This window comes from Arvicanthis niloticus, chromosome 7 (assembly GCF_011762505.2).
Source record: "Arvicanthis niloticus isolate mArvNil1 chromosome 7, mArvNil1.pat.X, whole genome shotgun sequence".
Lineage (NCBI taxonomy): Eukaryota > Metazoa > Chordata > Mammalia > Rodentia > Muridae > Arvicanthis > Arvicanthis niloticus.
In genome coordinates, this window is record NC_047664.1 from 56582587 (window position 1) to 56600410 (window position 17824).

The 17824-nt window shown below is 40.3% G+C and overlaps 1 pseudogene; it reads left to right on the forward strand.

Moving 5' to 3' along the window:
- The first annotated feature begins 3558 nt into the window (after positions 1–3558).
- Positions 3559–17824, forward strand: part of LOC117712400 (endogenous retrovirus group K member 9 Gag polyprotein-like) — a 30284-nt pseudogene continuing 16018 nt past the window's right edge.

Here is a 17824-nt window from a genome sequence, read left to right on the forward strand (position 1 = left end):
CCTCCTAACCCCCCCCCCCCCCGACTCAGTCACTTTATCCCAGGTCCCAAGCCCAGTGACCTTCTGTCACCCAAGGACAGCTTCTCCCAGTGCAACAAGTAGTTTGAAGGCAGACCCATACCTCTCTTGCTGCTCCTGAGATTCACCCTCACCCCTACCCACAAGTCTCACCAGCTGAGCAAGCCAGTAAAACAGGCAACATCCAGCCATCACACTTGTCTTCTCAATGGAGACTCTAAAAGCCAGAAGGGCCTGGAGAGATATGCTGTATACACTAGGAGACCACAGATACCAACCCAGATGATTGTACTGAGCAAAACTTTAAATTACTATAGATGGAGAAATAAGATAAAAACCAAAATTAAGCGATATCAATCTACAAATCTAGCTCTATAGAAGGTATTAGAAGGAAAATGCCAACCCAACATTAGGTACACCCATGAAAACGCAGGAAACAAATAACCTCATACCAGCAAAATCAAAAGAAGGGAAACACACACACACACACTCACACTACCACCACCACCATCACCAACCACCACCACTACCACCATCACCACCACCACTACTACCACCATCACCACCACTAGCAGAAGCACCAGCAGCACCATTACCACCACTACCACTGAAGACCCCCATACTCGGGAGACCCTTCCTCAAGCCTCCGGAATTGCGACCACTCAAAAATCACAAGAAACCATACCTGGATGCAATCAGCAGAGGTTTATTAGGGGAGGAGCCGGCGGTCAAAAACGACAAACTCTTTAGCTCCAAGAGCAGGGTTTTTTGGCCATGTGTGGTGGGTTAAAGGGTCTTTTATAGCATGGGGTGGGGGAAGGAAGGCATTTTTGCGCGCTTACACATGATTGGTTGGTTGTTTTACAATTTTTGAACATAGCACTGGGAAGACCAAGGGAGGGGTAACCAAGAACAGTGGAACATTTCAGAGAATCTAGCCCAAATGATAGCATCTTTATCTGTAGTCAGGAATGCCTTCCTGCCTTGGGCGAGGCTTGGGGAATGTAATCCAGCAAGTGTCCTTCACCTGGAATGTGAAGGCCTGAAATCTTATTTTCAGTTCCGAGTTCTGTAAGGCGAAAAAATCTACACATATTTCATAAAATGGCCTTTATAATTTTTCACTCTACACCACCTCCAAAATAACAGGAACCAACAATTATTGGTCACTGATATCTCTCAATATCAGTGGTTTCAATTCTCCATAAAAAGACACAGACTAACAGAAGGGATGTGAAAACAGGATCCATTCTTCTGTTGCATTCAAGAAACACACTTCAATATCAACCCAGGGTAAAGGGTTAGAAAAAAGATATTCCAAGTAAGTAGACATGAGAAGCAAGCTGATGGAACTAAAAAGACTTCAAAGCCAGACTAATGGAAGAACACTCCATACACATCAAACAAAAAATCCACCGAGATGATATTTCAATGCCCCAAACACAAGGCCACCCAAGTTTGCAAAAGAAATACTACTACACTTTAAATCTGACCCTCAGACAAGACAATGGGAGACTTCAGTACACCACTCTTATCAATGGACAGATGATCCAGACAAAAACTAAACAAAAACATACTGGAACTAATGGGCTTTTTAAACCAAATGGAACAATCAGATTTTTATAGAACATTTCACTCAAATACAAAATAGTATACCTTCTTCTCTGAACATCATGGAACTTTCTCCAAAATTGACCACATACTTGGGCACAAAACAAATCTCAACAGATACAGAAAAACTGAAATAATTCCCTGCATCTTATGATACCACTACAGATTAAAGCTAGATACCAACAACTGGAACCACAGAAAGCTTATAAACTCACAAAAACTGAACAACTCTCTACTGAATGAAAAATGGGTCAAGACAGAAATAAAGAAATTAAAGACTTTCTAGAATTCAATGAGAATGAATACACAGAATAGCCAGACTTAAGGGACACATTGAAAGCAGCTCTCAGAGGAAAGTTCACAGTGCTAAGTGCCTGTGTGTGTGTGTGTGTGTGTGTGTGTGTGTGTGTGTGTGTGTGTGTATGAGAGAGAGAGAGAGAGAGAGAGAGAGAGAGAGAGAGACAGAGACAGAGACAGAGACAGAGACAAAGTGCTCACACGAGCAACTAACAGCACTGGAAAGCTCTAGAACAAAAAGAAGCACACACATAAGAGAAGTAGATGGCAGGAAATAAATCGAGGCCTGAAACCAATAAATTAGAACCAAAGGGAACAATACAAAAAAATCAATGAAACGAAGTGTTGGTTCTTTGAGAAAAATCAACAATAGAGAAACCCTTATTCAATCTAACTAAAAGACAGAGAGAGAATATTCTCTTTTTTTCTTTTTTCTTTTTTTTTATATTTTATTTACATTTCAGATGCCATCCCCTGTATCCTTCCCCAGGCCGCCAGCTTGCCGGGCTGAGCAGGCAAAACACTCTGTTTACCACTAGAGACCAAATAACAAAGGACCTGGGAAGCTGCCTGCATCAGAGACTCAAAGTCTGCCACAGCAGTCAAGTTAAATAGACTGCCTGCTGAGCTTGCTTGATACACCTCCACCCATGATTAAGGATGCATACCCCTCACCCACACTGCTGAGCTGAAGTGTCTTCTTGTGGGGGTGGGGTCTCCCCCTTTTTATTTGATGGTCTTACATTAAACTTTGAGCCTTGATCAGAGAACTTTGTCCTGGCTTCATCTCTTCCCACCCTTTCCCCATCCTCAGCCTCTCTTGCAGGTGAACCCAGTTCAACTGTTGCTGCTGGCGGCAACAGAATGGTGCCCGAACAGGGACCTGAGGACAAGAGACCAGCTGAGGGATGTTGTCTTGTGTAGAGCTCTACGGAAAACGGAAGAAGAGTATCTCGCACACTTAGTAAGTAGCAAAAGATTTTGATACTAGGGCTAGTTATTGTTAATTGATGAAGGCCGTGTTTGCAGGAAGTGTGTTTGTCAGGGATAGGGTCTAGGAAATAGGCTTTGGCCTGGCATCGAATTTACCTAGGAGTTGACAACGAATTATGGGTTAGGAGAATTCCAAACGGGCATTCGCCCACAGCTTACAAGAATTGCTCCAGGTGGGAGGATCAGGGTTTTCAAATAGTATGTTAGAAAAACTTTTGGCAGAAATAAATTCATACTGCCCATGGTTCCCACAGGAAGGAACCTTGAATAAGAAAACCTGGGAAACAGTTGGGCAGGTTTTACGAACTATGAAGGCAGATACTAACACCCTCTGCCTTGGGGAGCTGGTAAAAGATGCTATTGATAATCGAATAGATAAAGAGACCTTGGAGGCATTAGCCACTGCCCAGGCACAGCTTGAGGAATTCCAAGAATGCCTATCAGAGAGCCCTTCTACAAGAAGGGGCACTCTCAAATCTGAATCAGAGAAATGTAGATCTAATAATTCTCCTACAGCTTAGATAGAAGAAATTGGAGATTCTGATGATGAATCAGATCTAGAAGAAGAAGCCAATTTAAAGGAAAGGGCTTCCAAATATCACGAGGATTGCCCCACCCCCTGCACCTTCTGCTCCACCTATGGTCCTTGATGCAGCAGAAGCTGCCCAGATAGACATGAAGGTATATAAATTAGAGATGGAAATTAAGCTACAGAAATTGACTAACCAGCTACAGGAATTAAAGTGTCAGTCAGGTGCGAAAGGGAGCAACAATTCTGAGATAATTCTGAGATACGTCAATCCGTTAGAAAGAGCTGTGAATCAGGTCCGTAGGGATGGGCAAGATACATCTGACATGTTAGCATTTCCTGTAGTTGAAGTAGTTGATCAACAGAACCGAAGACCTAGACAATATCAGACATTGGAGTTTAAAGTGATAAAAGAATTGAAAACTTCTCAATACGGGCCTATGGTGCCCTTTACAAAAGCTTTATTGGATACTGTGGTAGAATCAAATTTAACACCCCAAGATTGAAAAACTTTGTGTAAGGCTACTTTGTCAGGAAGAGATTACTTGCTTTGGAACTCAGAATGGTGTGAAACTAGTAAGAAAACCGCCATGATGAATGCTCAGGCGAGTAATCCAAGCTGGGACTTAAACATGCTCTTAGGAGAGGGTCAATATGAAGGTAATACTAATCAGGTTGAGCTGCCTGCAGGTGTGTATGCACAGACTGCAATGGCTGCTCGCTGTGCTTGGAATCAGTTACCTACTAAAGGGGATATTAATGGGAGTTTATCCAGCATTAAGCAGGGTCCTGATGAATTATTCCAGGACCTTGTAGACAGGCTGCAAAAGACAGCTGGTAGAATTTTCGGGGATGCTCAGTCAAGAAATCCTTTTGTTACACAATTGGCTTATGAGAACGCTAATGCACCTTGCCTCGAGGCTACCAGGCCTTATAAAACAAAAACAGACTTACATGGATATATTCGTCTATGCGCTGACATTGGACCCTCTTATAATCAGGGTCTGGCCATGGCTGCTGCTTTTCAAGGAACTACTATACATGCAATGCTTGCACAAAACCGTAAACAAAAAAGATGTTTTAAATGTGGAGATCCAGGTCATTTTAAAAATGACTGTCCCAAGAGAAAAGCTGCGAGCAATCAATCAGGTCTCGCAATGGAAAATTGTTCATGGTACAAAAGGTTATCCTTTGGCTAGTGAATACAGATCTAAAACAGATAATCAGGGCCGTTCGTTGTCGGGAAACGAGTTTCAGGGCCAGCCCTAGGCCCCCAAGAATCCACAGCCAACAGCTTATGGGGCCACGAAGCTGTTGCCAAACCTGGAAAATCCATTTCAGAACTTATTAGAGCAACTCTGGGAAGTGCAGGACTGGACCTCAGTTCCACTACTTATACAGTGCTGACTCCGGAGATGGGAGTTCAGACACTTCCCACAGGAGTTTTTGGGCCTTTGCCTCCAGAGACATGGGGATTACTTTTGGGCCAAAGCAGCAGTATTGTAAACGGATTGCAAATTTATCCAGGAGTTATTGATAGCGATTATGAAGGAGAAATTAAGATCATGGCTGCTTCCCTTCAGGGTGTTATAACTGTGCCTGATGTCAAAAGAATTGCTCAGCTTGTCTTGGTTCCATTGCATCTGCTCCCTACCAAGTTTGTTAAGAATGAGAGAGGACAGGATTGCTTTGGTTCTTCTGATGTGTATTGGGTTCAATCTATTACTAATAAGAAATCTACTCTTAAGTTAATAATTGAAGGAAAGAGTTTTGAGGGTCTCATGGATTCGGGAGCTGACATTACAATCTTGAGAAGACAGGACTGGCCTTCAGCTTGGCCTTTGTCTGATACACTCACTCACCTTCAGGGAATTGGTTATGCCAATAACCCGAAACGGAGTCTAAACTCCTAAATTAGAGAGATGAAGAGGGCAATTCAGGACAAATTCAGCCCTATGTGATGCCGAATTTGCCTGTCACCCTCTGGGGAAGAGATCTTTTTGTCACAGATGGGTATTATGATGTGTAGTCCTAGTGAAATTGTGATGAAACAAATGTTAAAACAAGGATTTTTGCCTGGCCAAGGACTAGGAAAAGAAGGGCAAGGTATTAAGACTTTTGAAGCACCTGAGCTTCATTCTGATAATAGAGGTTTGGGGCATTTTCCATAATGGCCACCGTCTTGCCTACATCCCATGCTGATAAAATCCAATGACTTAATAATGTCCCAGTGTGGGTTGATCAGTGGTCATTGTCTAAAGAAAAAATAGAAGCCGCTTCATTGCTCGTGCAGGAGCAATTAGAGGCATGACATATAGTAGAATCTCAGTCGCCTTGGAACACTCCAATATTTGTTATAAAGAAAAAAATCTGGAAAGTGGTGGTTGTTACAAGATTTAAGAAAGGTTAATGAAACCATGGTACCTATGGGAGCTCTACAATCTGGGCTGCCATCTCCAGTGGCCATTCCTAAAGGGTTTCATAAAATAATAGTAGATTTAAAAGATTGTTTTTTCACCATTCCTTTGCATCCTCGGGATTACAAAAGATTTGCTTTCAGTGTTCCTTCTGTTAATTTTAAAGAGCCGATGAAAAGGTATCAATGGGTAGTTCTGCCTCAGGACATGTCTAATAGTCCTACATTATGTCAAAAAATTTGTAGCACAAGCCATTGAGCCTGTAAGATGGCAATGGCCAATGATGTACATCTGTCATTACACAGATGATATTCTTTTAGGAGGGAAAGATCCTCAGGACTTGCTTTTATGTTACAGAGATTTACAACAGACATTAGCTGATGAAGGATTACAGATAGCTCCTGAAAAGGTACAAACTCAGGAGCCTTATAATTACTTAGGCTTCAGGCTTACAGATCAGGCTGCTTGTCCCCAGAAAATAATTATCCACAGGGACAGTTTTAAAACTCTAAATGATTTCCAAAAGTTGCTAGGCAATATCAATTGGCTTTGTCCCTATTTAAAGCTTACAACAGGGGAATTGAAACCTTTATTTGATGTCCTCAAAGGAAGTGCTGATCCTACCTCCCCTCGATCCTTAAACCCAGAAGGATTGTTGACATTACAACAAGTAGAAAGAGCTATTGAGGAACAATTTGTCACTTACATAGATTATTCCTTGCTTTTGCATTTGTTAATTTTTAATAGAACCTATATTCCTACAAGATTGTTGTGACAAAAGGCTCCACTCATGTGGATACATTCAAAGATATCCCCTAAACGTAACATCCTACTGTATTATGAGGCAGTAGCCCATATGATTGTTCTTGGAAGAAAACAGACATTGACTTATTTTGACAAAGAGCCAGATGTCATTATTCAGCCTTTTAATGCAGATCAGAATACTTGGTTAAAACAACATAATACAGATTGGTTGCTTGCTCAAATAGGATTTAATGACATTATAGACAATCATTATCCTCCAGATAAATTGATACAGTTTCTAAATGTACATGAGGTTATATTTCCTAACATGACTTCTTTGCAGCCTTTACATAATGCTCTTTTAATCTTTACTGATGGATTCTCTAAAGGACGAGCAGGGTACCTCTTAAATAATCAACAGGTAGTCATAGAGACACCTGGACTCTCTGCTCAACTAGCAGAACTGACAGCAGTTCTAAATGTTTTTCAATCAGTAAATGATGCTTTTAATCTTGTTACTGATAGCCTATATGTGGCTCAGTCCATACCTTTGCTAAAAACTTTTGGTATATTGCAATTCAATACTCCAGCCAGATCTTTGTTTTTTCAACTATAAAACCTCATTCTTACCAGGAAAAAACCCCTCTTATATTGGCCATATAAGAGCTCACTCTGGCCTTCCTGGACCTTTAGCTACAGGCAATGATCATATTGACAGAGCTTTAATAGGACAAGCCTTAATTTTGGATCCTGTTGCTTTGGCTAGATGAGATCATAATAAATTTCATCTCTCTAGTCACACTTTAAGGCTCCAACATAAGATCACTAAGGAGCAGGCTAAAATGATTGTAAAACAGTGTCCTAACTGCCGTATTTTATCTCCGGCTCCCCATTTAGGGGTTAATCCAAGAGGTCTTGTGCCTAATCATATTTGACAAATAGATGTAACTCATTATACAGAATTTGGAAAATTGAAATATATACATGTCTGTATTGACACTTACTCAGGATTCCTTTTTGCTTCTCTACATTCAGGAGAAGCCTCTAGAAATGCAATTGATCATTGCTTACAAGCCTTTAATGCTATGGGATTGCCTAAAGTCCTAAAAACAGACAATGGGCCAGCCTATACTGGAAACAACTTTATATCATTTTACAAGGAATTTGACATTAAACATAAAACTGGAATTCCTTATAACCCAATGGGACAAGGAATTGTTGAACATACACATCACACTTCAAAAATTTGACTTGTTAAAACTAGAAAGGGGGAATTATACCCCCCAAGGTCACCAAAAGCACACCTTGCTTTTGTTTTATTTGTTTTAAATTTTCTGCAAACTGATCCTAAGGGTCAGTCTGCAGCGGATCGCCACAGGCATCCAGTTACTTCCAGCTCATTTGCCAAGGTCTTGTGGAGAGACACATTAACTAATACTTGGAATGGTCCTGACCCTGTTTTAGTTTGGGGCCGTGGCCCAGTCTGTATTTTTTCAGACAAAGAGAATAGAGCCCAATGGCTACCTGAAAGATTGGTCCATCAAGTGGACACGGATCTTGAGCCTAATAATTACGATTCTAATGATGAAGATGGCTCAAAAACAGCCAGCTGATTTAACTTGATTTAACAGTCTCCACTCTTGCTGGAGAACAAGTAATTGTTCTTAAGCCATCCACCTGGTGGCCAGACCTGTGTCTGATCCCTGCTAATTAGCAGTTGAATGAGATACGGGAATACTTCCACTTCCAATCCTTGCTTGGATAATCCTGTTGCTTTTAACCTCTGAACCTTATATTTTAAGCAGGCTGATTACCCTCACAAAGGATCACCTTCAGCAAACTCAACCACCTCCCCCTGGCAGTTACACATCCGTGGTGAAGAATTGCAGCTAGCCTACTCCCACAGGTTCCTTGGTCTGAATGTGGTCTGGGTCTAAAAGGGTGTGGCAATGATGGCCGGATAGTCAATGACGGGTAAGAGTATTTTGAGCTCCTATAAACCTAAGGCAGAGACATACATCATTACGCTATGTATGTTTTCCTCGATAACAGATAATTATAGGAGTAATTTTTAGCTCCTATAAACCTAAGACAGAGGCATACATCAATATGATATGTATGATTTCCTCAATGATGGCTAATTATAAGAGCAATATAAATGCCAACCTAAGCCAGGCACTGTTGCCTGGCCACTCGAGACCCTAGACTGGATGAAATATTGTGCCCCGTCCAGTTACTGGCACTGCCATCTTAAAAAGTTAAGGGGGGAACTGTACCCTTTCCCAGGCCGCCAGCTTGTCAGGCAGAGCAGGCCAAACATGCTATTTATCACTGGAGACCGAATAACAAAGGACCTGGGAAGCTGCCTGCATCAGAGACTCAAAGTCTGCCACAGCAGTCAAGTTAAATAGACTTCCTGCTGAGCTTGCCTGATACACCTCTACCCATGATTAAGGATGCATACCCTTCACCCACACTGCTGAGCTGAAGTGCTGAAGAGACTCTTCTTGTGGGGGTGAGGTCTCCCCCTTTTTATTTGATGGTCTTACATTAAACTTTGAGCCTTGATCAGAGAACTTTGTCCTGGCTTCATCTCTTCCCACCCTTTCCCCATCCTCAGCCTCTCTTGCAGGTGAACCCGGTTCAACTGTTGCAGCTGGTGGCAACAATCCCCTTTCCCCATTTCCCCTCCCTAGAAAACACCTATCCCATGCCCTTTTTTCCTTTTTGCTTCTATACATTTTTTTAAAATGTTAATCAAAGGCTTTATAAGTTTGGTAATGCTCAATCAGAAGTGTAACCCAATACCCAACCTAGATATATAGACTATCTTTGACTGGTGAAGACATGTGAACATCTGCCTCCATGCCCCCCCCTCTTTCTCTCTCTTTCTCTCTGTCATCACCTAGCTTCACCCTTCCTGTTAAAATAAAACTTTTCGAGAGAGAATATTCAAATTAACAAAATAAGAAATAAAGTGGACAAAATAGCAAGACATCAAGGAAATCTGGATACTCATAAGGAGATACTTGAAAAACACATCCTTCAAAATATTGGAAAATCTAAAAGAAATGGATAATTTTCTTTATTGGTAACCATTAACCAGAGTTAAATCAAGATCAGAAAATTTAAATAAACTTGTTGTGGGCATAGAGGTCCTTGTACTCACAGAGAAGCACTAAGAGACCCAGAAATGTTAATCATGCAGGAGGGTCCCTCAATGGAGGGATAAAATCAAATACCTGCATTCTATCCAGAAAGCTGAGAGTGAAGGTTGTTTACAACTTGTTCAACCTTTTGCTATTTGAAGGGACAGACCTCCTCCAAATTCTCTAAAATTTGATTATCCCAGACTCCTGCCTCTAGACCATTATCCATCCTTAGAGGAGATGTTAGGAGTACTTTATGACCTGCTGATCTCTTTTCTATCAGTCAGAGACCACATTAAATTCTAGGCTTTTTAGCTATAGAACCTACCCTCATATCAACATGTACTTTGTAAAAGAGTTTCTATGTAGTTACACCTTAGGCTTTTGTGTGTGTGTGTGTGTGTGTGTGTGTGTGTGTGTGTGACTGGAATTGGACTGATTGTTGCCTAGAAACCTTTTCTCAAATTGTACTGTGTTTTAAATATGTTGACAATGAACCAACTGGCATTGGACTCCCCAGAGTCTGATCCAGGTAGTCTAAGTCAATTTACACAGGGCTCTTATTCTTATCTTTTTGTGGGGTTTGCTTCCTTATCTTGATACCTTCAGGAACCCCCCCCCCTCACAAAATTATAATCACTAGTGAAATGGAAGTAGTAATTAAAAGTTTTCCAACCAAAAGAAGCTCAGCGACAGATGATTTTAGCATGAAATTCTACCAGACTTTCATAGAAGAGTTAATGTCAATACTCCTTAAATTATTTCACAAAATAGAAACAAAAGCAACATTGCCCAGTTCATTTTATGAGGCCACAATCACCTTGATATCCTAAACACATAAAGACTTAACATATAAACAAAATTACAGGCAATTTCCCTGATGAACATAGATGTAAAAATACTCAATATAATACTTGCAAACTGAATTCAAGAACACACCAAAAAGTTCATCCACCATGATCAATAGACTTATCCCAGAGATGTAGGGATATTAAATATTAAAAAATCAATAAATATAATCCACCATATGAGCAAACTGAAAGACATAAAAAAAACCACATGATGTTCTCTTTAGATGTAGATAAGCCTTTGACAAAATATAACACCTTCATGATAAAAGACTTAGAGACATTAGGGATACAAAGAATATACCTAAACATAATAAAGGCATTTTTTATAACAAGCCCATAGTCAATATCAAATTAAATGGAGAGAAACTCAAAGTAATTCTACTAAAATCAGGAGCAAGACAATGTCCACTTTCTCCATATCTATTCATTACAGTATTCGGCATCTTAGCTAGATCAATAAGACAACTAAAGGAGAGCAAGGGAATAAAAATTAGAAAAGAAGAAGTCCAAGTATTGTCATTTGCAGATGATATGATAACATACATAAGTGACCGTAAAAATTCCTACAGTTGATAAACACTTTCAGCAAGGTGGCTGGATACAAGGTTAACTAAAAAAACAAAACAAAACAAACAAACAAACATTCTCAGTAGTCTTCTTATGTACAGATTGGAAAAGAAATCAGGAAAACAACACCGTTACCGTTGGGCGCCACAAATGTTTCGAACCTTACTCTGCCTCAACGCTTCTGCCTCAACGCTTTGGTTGAGCTAAGTGCTCTGGTCAAGAGAGAGAGTGGGGCTCTTGGGGCAAGAGACTTGAAGAATGGAGACAAGACAGGGTGTGATCAAGTCTCTTCTATTTTCTCAAGTCTCTTTTCAAGTCTCTTCCATTGAGTCTCTCCTATTGAAGGGAATTCTGAGGTATTTATATACACAAGCAGGAGCACACAGGTGAAAACACTTTACCACGTGCACCATACAGCTGAGGTCACTAAACAGCCAAACAAGCTATGTGGGATAAACAGTATATTTATCAGAGTGTGCTTCAGCTGTTATAGGCTTTTGACAACCAAGTCTTTCATCAGGGTATATGGTTCCAGATGGCTGCAAAGTTGATCTAGCCGCTTTCTACTAAAGTCGGCTCCCAACAGTTACAATAGCCTCAAATAATATAAAATATCATGGGGAGGGGTCACTCTAAGCAAGCAAGTGAAAGATAAAACATCAAGTCTTTGAAGAAAGAAATTGAAGAAGATATCAGAAGATGGGAAGGTTCTCCATGTTCATGGATTGGTAGAGTTAACATAGTAAAAATGGCCATCCAACGAAAAACAATCTACAGATTCAATGAAATCCTCATCAACATTCCAACACAATTCTTCATAGATCTTGAAAGGACAATTCTCAAGTTCATATGGAAAAACAAAACAAAGCAAGCAAAAAACATAAACAAAAATAGGATAGCTGAAACAATCTTCAACAACAAAGGAACTATTGGAAGTCTCACCAGTCCCAATTTCAAGTTGTACTACAGAGCTATAGCAATAAAATCTGCATGGTATTGGCATTAAAACAGACATGAATCAATGAAATTGAATTGAAGACTCAAACATAAATACACACACACACACACACACGGACCTGATTATTGATAAGGAAGCCAGAAGTAAACACTGGAAGAAGGACAGCATCTTCAAAAGATGGTACTGGTCAAACTAGACGTCTGCATGTAGAAAAATGCAAATAGATCCATGCTATCACTCTGCACAAAACTCAATCCAAGGGTATCAAAGACCTCAACATAAATAGATTGACTGATACTGATAGAAGAGAAAGTGGAGAATAGCCTTGAATGCACTGGCACAAGAGATGGCTTTCTGAATAGAATATCAGTAGCCCAGGCACTAAGATCAGCAATTAATGAACAATTCAAGAAATTGAGAAGCGTGTGTAAGGCAAAGGACATATCAGTCTGACAAAGTCACAGCCTACAGATGGGAAAAACTGTTTTTAAAAACTAACTCCCCATTTGATAGGGGACTAATATCCAAAATATATAAAGAACTTGAGAAACTAGACACCAATAAATCAAATAATCTAATTAAGAATAGGGAACACATCTAAACAGAGAAGTCTCAATAGAAGAAACTCAAATGGCTGGGAAACATTTCAATAAATATTCAGCATCCTTAGTCATCAGGGAAATTCGTTTTAGACAGGGTTTCATTGCTGTGAAGAGACACCATCATCATGGCAACTTTCAAAAAGGAAAACATTTAATTGGGGCTGGTTTACACTTTCAGAGACTTCGTCCATTATCATCATGGTGGGGACCATGGCAACAAGCTGGAGGAACTGTGAATTCCACATCTTGATCCTCAAGTAGCAGAAAGAGACTGTGTACCACAATGGGCATAGCTTGAGCATTGGAGATCTCAAAACCTGTCCACAAATTGACACACTTCTTCCAACAAGACCACACTTACTCTTCCTGATAGTCTACTCTATGGGCCAAGCAAATACATAATTCTACGGGGCCATACCCATTTAAACTGCCACAAAATGCACGTCAAAACTATTTTGAGATTCCATCTCACACCTGTCAGAATGACTAAGATAAGTAACACAATCGACAGCTCATGCTGATGAGGATGTGGAGCAAGGGGAATGTTCCTCTATTGCTGGTGGGAGTGCAAACTTGTACCACCACTATGGAAATCAATATGGCAGTTCCTCAGAAAGTTGGGACTCTATCTACCTCAAGATTGAGCTATACCTCTCTTGGACATATACCTAAAGGATGTGCCATCCTACACAAAGACACTTGCTCAACCGTGTTCATTGTGGCTTTCTTCACAACAGAAAAAAACTGAAAACAACCTAGATGCCCCTCAACAGAAGAACGAATAAAGAAAACATGGTACATTTACATAATGAAGTATTACTCAGCTGCTGAAAAAAATCATAAAATTTGCAGGCAAATGGATGGAACTAGAAAAAGAAAATCATCTTCCAGGAGCTAGCCCAAATCCAGAAAAATAAAAATAGTATGTATTCACTTATAAGTGGATATTAGTCATTAAATAAGTGATAATTCATAGACTCAGAAAAATTAGGTAGAGGGGATGGGTCTGGGGAGGGTACGTGGATCTTCTTGGCAGGGCAAAATAGAAAAGATTTTACAGGTAGCCTGGGGGTTGGAGGGGATGAGGGCATGAGGAGGGGTCATTTGTGGGGTAAATGTGATGGAGGAGAGTGAGGGGAGAGATAGCTGGAATTGGAGGACATTTGGTGGCTAGTGTGGAACCCTAGCACAGTGGAAACTTCCTGGAATGTATAAAGGTGATCATAATGAGAATTCTTAGTAATGGGGGATATGGAGTGTCAACAGGGCATCTCTTGTCACCAGTCAAGACTTCCAGTGGTGGAACTGGGTTGCAATTAGTTGACCTGTTGGCCAAGGGGGTCACATGGAAATTCTTAAACAACCCAGACTGTTGCTAAGTCAAGGGTTGTTTTCCACAAATGGAGAGTGGGGACTCATTGCCAAGGACAACATCCACACAACTCACTGAACACAAAGAAATTTAGTTGGTGCCTACATGGAGCCCTAAGCCTCGTGGTCTAGTCTCCTTGGTGTGTGAAGGTACTCTGCAGGCTACCAAAGGAGAAATGTGGATACCAACACAGCCACCAGACCTTTGACCTACAACCTGTCCTGCCTGCAAAATATACTAGGGTAATGATGGCACAGAACTGTGGGAGTAGCCAACCAATGTCTGATCTAAGGCCAACAATATGAAAAGGAACTCAGACCTGACACTGCTTGGGTAGCCAAGAACCAGAGACTAAATAGCCCAGAGACCTAGGACTGAATCCAAATTCTTGTCTAAAGAAAAGTATCAATAAAATGACTCCTAAAGATATTCTGCTATATTTATAGATCAGTGTCTTTCTCGTCATCTTAGGAGATGTTTCCTCTGGCAACAGATGGGAACACATACCGAGACCCACAGCCAGACACTACATAGAGAGAGAATCTAACTTGGAGGCCAACATCAAATCCTTCTCCTTAGGATTCAGAGAATCCAGATGAAGAGGAGGCAGAAAAATTATAAGAGCCAAAGGAGAAGGAAGCCACCAGGAGAATAGGGCCCTTTGAATCGGCTAAGCAAGATGCATATGAGCTCACAGAGATGGAAGCAGCAAGCACAGGGCTGATATGGGCCTGTACCAGGTCTTCTGAATATTAGCTTATTATTTTTATGGGACTCCTGACTGTGAGAATGACTGCATCTCTTGTGCCTGCTCTTGGGATTCTTTTTCTCCCGTTATCTTGCCATGTTCAACTTCATTATGGTAGTTTTTGTTTAATCATATATTTTATTGTCATTTTTTTTTTTTTTATCTCTTAGAAGCCTGTAGAGGTTAGGCCTTGGTTCTTCCTCCCAACCCCATTCTCCCAGAAATAAAACTCAGACTCAACATGTAATGACAAATACCTTGGCCATATAGCTAGGCTCTTCTCTGACTAGAATAATAACTTTAGATAATGCACTTATTTTAACCTATAAATTGCTGCATGGCTGGCTACCTGTGCTCCGGTGCCATGCATCTGTCTCCTCACATCTTCCCAGGTGAATTTTTCTTTACCTGTCTCTATCTCAGAATTCTCTCTCTTCATGGATGTTCCACTTCCTATTTCCTGCCTAAGTCATAGGCCATCGGATTTATTTTTGACAGGTGCCACATCCATACAGACAAAAGATGTTCTCTTTAAAGAAGCCTAATAAGAAACAGAAAAGGACTGGATCCAGTGAGATGGGGAGGTGGGAAGGAACCAGAAGAAGTAAAGAGAGGAGAAAATATAATCAGGATATATTGTATGAGAAAAGAATCTATTTTCAATAAAATGAAAAAAAAAATAATAGTGTAAAGGAAGATTTTAGATATGTAGAAAACCTTACAGAGATGTGCAAAGATATTGCTGAGCTTTTAGGCAATGAATGTTCTCAAATTTAAACAATATCACAAAAGAGGAGGGAGCGTTATAAACACTTTTTTTTTGTCTTAGTTAGCATTAAATGTTAATTTGACAGAGCCCTGAGTCACCTGAGAAGGGAATCTCAACGTAGGAATTGCCCAGATCAGATTGGCCTGTGGGTATGTTTTGATTATTAATATAGGGGGGAAAGCCCATTGTAAGTTGTGCCATTCCTTGGGTAGGCATGTGGTCCTGGGCTGTCTGGGAAAGCTAGCCAAGCATAAATTTGTGCATGATCCAGCAAGTGTCATTCCCCTACAGTTTTGCTTAAAGTTCTTGCTTTGACTTCTCTCTCACATGAATTTGTAAGCCAAATAAATCTTTACTTCCCCCAAGTTTTTGTTGGAATTTCTTTTTTGCTTTTGTATTGTTTTTGCCAATAATTGGGTAAGGTGGTGTAATAGTTCAATACATGTATACAATTAGGATAATGGGAAAAATCCATCACTTCAAATATTTATTATTTTTTGGTTTTGGAAACTTCATTTAAATCCTTTTAATTGGTCCAAAGAACAGACTAAGTAGGCCTCATAGGGCCTTATAAAGACTGAAGAGAAAATCACAAACCCAGTATAGATCTGAGCTAGGTCTTCTGCATGTACATGATGGGTATGTAGCTTGCTGTTCTCATGGAACTCCTAATATTGGGAATGGCAGTGTCTCTGACTCCTTTGCATGTACTTGGGACCCTTTTCCTCCTACTGGGTTGCCTCATCCAGCCTTGATATGAGGGATTGTGCTTGCTTAGTCTTATTGTAACTTCATTCAGAGGTCTGCCTGCTCTTTTTGCTCTCCTCTTTCTCTACCTCCTCCTCTTCTTCCTCCTCTTCCTCTTCCTTCTTGTTCTTCTAAAGGAAATGGAGGTGGTGTGGTGGGAGGGGAAACTGCAGTCAGGATGTAATGTATGAGAGAAGAATTTTTAGAATTCTAAATGTTTGAATTACCTGGTTAACTGCTGCTGACTATGGCAATCCTGATGATCTATATGGCATTAGAAGCTATTTCTCCCACCTGCCTGCAACACCTACCCGTCAATCATTCTCCTTTCATACCCAGGACTAAAAAATGTTGAGGCAAAAAAAAAAAAAATGATTTGTCAAAGGGAAAAATGTGAAGTTGTTGAGTTGTGATCCCAGCTCTGCCATTAGGAACTTTACTGTAACTTTATAAAAGTTATCTAATTTAAAATGTTATCATCTTAATCTGTCAACAATTAGAGACAATGGTTCTTAACTTGTGGGGGTGTCAATGATTAAATAAAATAGCATTGCGTCTTTTTTCCTTTGCCTTCCTGAAACTAAAAGTGCATGGCAAAGAAATGAGTCAACAGCCAGGCACACGCTGCGAGATGCACATTCCGGAAGAGTGGAAAATTGCTGTACAAATCTTCAGCAAACTCGGTTGTGACCCTGGAATTGTGCCTACATCACATTGTGTGACTTACATGATTCTCTGAATTCCACTCTTGGAAAGAATATATTTCACTGCTGTTGAAGGAAAATGGAAAATTTAGCTTTCCAAATTTGCTATGACAGCTAACATTTCAGGAGTGTTCAGAGATAAATCTTAATATTAACGATTTTATACCTTTACTCATATCCTAAATAACATGGAATGTATTTTTGACTGTCCTCATTTCCTGTGTTTTTTTTCCCCCCATGTTATCCAGTGTAGTGGTTCCAGCAAGTGAGTCTGTTGAGATGGAATCATTTATTTGTATGAGGTAGTGTTCTAGGAACACTGTTTTAAAGTGTTGCCAGCATGAATGGAAATTAAGTAACATCATCAAACAAATAAAAATGCTTTGACCCAATTACTCCTGGTGAATCATGGCCTTCCCTCTTTCTCCCCTAGGGACTATAGTTTTATTACCTCCCCCCCCCCCGCCACATTTTGTTTCTCATAACAAAAGTGCAATTTGGCACATATTTTGTGTTTAGTTCCATAATTAATTTTTTTTTTTTTTGTTTGGGGGAATCTGGAGACAGTCTTACATCTTGACTGAGGTACAATGGACCACTGGATACAGATGCTTGCAGACAGCATCTCGAATGGACCTGTATCCAACTCAAGTGGTTAGGTCCAAAGCATGGAATCTCACTCAGTAGAGAAACAATGAACAGAAGACTAGAGCAAAACAGACAAGACCCATAGAGCACCTGGAAACAG